At 57.1% G+C, this 3,435-nt stretch overlaps 1 long non-coding RNA gene across 1 annotated transcript; it reads right to left on the bottom strand.

Moving 5' to 3' along the window:
* Nucleotides 1–1,396: 1,396 nt before the first annotated feature.
* Nucleotides 1,397–1,826, bottom strand: LOC143166181 (uncharacterized). The gene is made up of 2 exons (XR_012996376.1): nt 1,681–1,826; nt 1,397–1,593 (listed from the first exon to the last, which is right to left on the bottom strand). It is a non-coding gene; the product is annotated as an uncharacterized LOC143166181 (long non-coding RNA).
* Between the last annotated feature and the right edge of the window lie 1,609 nt (nt 1,827–3,435).

The following is a 3,435-nucleotide window of genomic DNA, read 5'->3' as shown; positions in this document are numbered from 1 at the left end:
TCCTCCCTCTGTGTCTCTTCTTTTTTTTTTCCAAATGATTTTCTTTTCTTTTCCCAGATCTCTGCCCTTTGCCCTCCTGCAATCAAAGGGGGCACGCATTCAAGTGCCGTGGGAATACTCAGTCCTTGGGTATTCTGGGCAATCTCATGAGAAAAGCTGCTTTTTCCCCAGAGGTAGAGCAATGCGGATGAACCGGGGTGTAGGAAGGAGGGGTGTGAAGCCTGCTGGTTGCCTGCGTGTGGGAAGGGTGGAGAGGGGAGCAGCACGGGCAGGCGAGGGAAGGGTTAATCGGAGACTGTCCTTGCTGTTTTTTCCAGGCCTGGCTGCACCAGATTCTTCCATTTCTCTTGGCAGGGATTTAAACCGTGGGGCTGAGCTAAGCACGTGAGCCTGGAGAGTCCCTGCACTCCGACGGTGAGCAGGACCCTGAGCGAGACGCTGCAGCTCATTAGCAAAGCAGCAGGCTCGTCCAGGGTGAGCAGGTGCCAAGCAGGCAGCAACAACAGCAAAACAGAGACGGTCTGGCTGCGGAGAGGCAGAAATGCAGCTAGATGGGGAGCCCCTTCCCTCAGCGTTTGCTGCTCTGGCCGTGCACACCCACGTGCACGCTTACTACAAGTAATAACGCAGAGGGAAACCTCGCCCTCTCTCTGCGTAGGGTGAAATGTAAGGGTTTGGGAATCGGGCTCATCCCTGTGCTTGGTGATGGCTTGGGCCACCCCCTTCTGTCTCAATTCATATGCATTTGGCAGCTTTTCATTGCGGGGGGGGGGGGGGGGCGCTTGTGGTCTCCCTCCCCCACCATCCCACCCCACCATGGGGGAAGCAGGGATTTGAGATAACCCACCCCAGCCTGCCAGGGAGCCCCAGGCAGGGCCACTTGCCACCCATCTCTGGGCTGGCGAAATGGGGTGACCTACGGAGCCCCCTGACCGGGGGAAAGGGCTGGGAATCATTCCCTGAACGAGCACAATGGCTCCTCATCCTGATGGCTTGTCTGGCTCCGCGCTCACAGTTGCCCAGGCGACTGCTTATGGAAAAGCGCGCATGGCCGGAGAGGCTCTGGCTGCTCGTCCCAGCGGGTCCTCACCCCCTGCTCACTCCTGGAGGGGATGGCACTGCCCTGCAGCAAACCCTCCGCACACACGCCGCCGAGGGTGACCCCCACGCCTGCCACCACTTACATGGACCGAGGTCCTGCCCTTTGCAGGTTCCCAGAACCCAGACCCAGATCTGCCACTTCCAAAGAAAATCAGGTTCAATCATGACCCCCTCTCCCATGGTTTGATCAGCGTTACTGCATGCTGCTGTCTCCCTTGCCACTGTGCCTGGGTGTTGTGCCAGGCACTGTACAAATGCTGCCTGTGCCAGCGCAGTGCAGTCAGCGTCTCGGCAATGACAGCAGTGACTCTTTATTGCTTTTGGTGTTGGTCTTTCCTTCACCTAGGACATGTTTTTCCAGGTGGACTCAGAGCTGGATGGTCTGCCGTTCTCAGCTGGTTGTGCCATGGGCTGCTGCAGCGATGCCAGGGAGCAGGAAAGGTCACAGGCAGAGAGCAGCAGAAGTGGAAGGATTCGGGATCTCCCAGAGTCCTGTAAAAATCCAAGCGGGCATCCTCCAAAGAGGTGTTCCAGGTGCTGGCTTCCCCGACATCCCAGCTCCAGTCTGTCACACGTTACCTGCTTGTCTGTGCCCGGACACAGTGCGGTACCAGGCAGCTGAATGGCCCCGAAGAGCTGCTGGCTCATGTCTCCTCAAAGAGACAACCTCCGTCGTGTCCGGTCCACTGCCTGCTCAGTGGAACCTGAGCACCTCTGGGGTGGGGGACTCCAGCACCTTCAAAACAGGCCATGGCCCCACAGGAGCTGGTCAGGGAAGCTCTGGCCAAAATGCGCCCCCTGCAACCTGCTCTTGCTAAGGCTAGCAGGGCTCTCTGCTGCTTTGTCCCATGGCTGGTGTTGACGCTGCTGCGTGAAAAAAGTCAGGAGCCCCTGAGCTCTTGGTCTGGGTCCCACCTGGTGCCTCTGTGACCATAAAATGGAATAACTGCTTTTTGCACGGTGAGCTTGCCATCCTCCGGGCCAGTGTCTGGAGTGCCCTTGCAGATGGGCTGCAGCCACCAGAGTGGACCTGGTACAAAGCCGTGGATGGCAGCTTCACCTGCCCCCTCTCTGCCGGCCACCCTAGCCCTGACATGGCACCTCTCTCTGGGCATATTCCCTCTTCCCAGCCATGTCACCTCCAACCAACACGTCCCCAGATTTCCCCATCGTAGGGTGTGCTCAGAGCATAGCCACAGAAACAGCCCCAGCACCCATGCACATAGCGATTTGGGAGGAGATCCAGAGAGCACCGTGTTCCAGCTTGGACACAACATCCGCTCTGCACAACCGTAGCCCTCAGGAGAAGGGAAACAAAAGCAGGGATGATTTAAAAGGAGAATAAACCTCCTCCTTCTGTGGGGCTTTGCCCTTGCCCAGAGGAGGAATCACCTACTGCAGGAGTTTGATTGGGGTAAGTAATAGACCACCTTAAGCTGAGATGACATCTCCTATGAATGCTGCATTCAACAGTGGACAGGCCGTATGCAGAAATAAACAGGGACCCAGGACACACTGGCAGCTCTTTAAAAGATTGTTAATAATGTGCTCTTTGCATTCCTTGGAGACTGCTGCCATGGTCTGCCAGTAACAGACACTGGCAGTCCTGATGGGGAGTAACTCCTGCCTTTGCCGGGCACCCTGCCCTTCCCCTGGCCTTGTCCCATCACGACCATCAGCACTAGGGAGGGTAACACAGTCCTGTGGCAGGGACCCTGATGGTCCAGGTGGCACCGAGGAGACCTGGATGTGCACCAGGGCACGGGACAAGGACAGGTTTTGCATCTAAGCCCTGGCGGGCTGAAGGAGCCTTGTGTGTAGGGCTGGTGGTTCCCAGCACGGACCCAGACCTTGAAAGCAGGAGGGAGCTCTGGGGGTGGTGATGAGATGCTGATCCAGACCTGGCAAGGTAGGGTTGTTAGGGGACAGGACTGGACCTGCAGCTAATGGGGCAAGAGGACAGTACCTGGAGAGCAGGACATCAGTAGGACAGCCTGGGTGGACATGCGTCCATCAGCACTAGCCGTTTCTCACACTGCAGCTTGTGAGCCAGCATCTCCGTGGTTGTCCTAGAGCCTGAGAAAATAAGGTCCAGGTCAGAGTGGTACAAGGGAGAGTGAAATGGAAAATCGTTCAAACTGCCACATTTCTGTGCAATCCACCTCCCCGGGCCCAAGTCAGCCTGAATCTGGCCCATTAGCTCTCAGCACTGGGCATGGGGACGAGGGAAAGAGCACGGATCTTTCCCCCTTCCCATAGGCAGAGATCAAAATGTGTCAGGCTGGAAATCTCCCAAGAGCAGCTCCCTCCTGGGCTTCGCTGCTGCTTCCTGTT

This window comes from Aptenodytes patagonicus, chromosome 12 (genome assembly GCF_965638725.1).
Source record: "Aptenodytes patagonicus chromosome 12, bAptPat1.pri.cur, whole genome shotgun sequence".
Lineage (NCBI taxonomy): Eukaryota > Metazoa > Chordata > Aves > Sphenisciformes > Spheniscidae > Aptenodytes > Aptenodytes patagonicus.
Note: the sequence above shows the minus strand (reverse complement) of the source record. Positions and strands in the feature narration are given on the sequence as shown.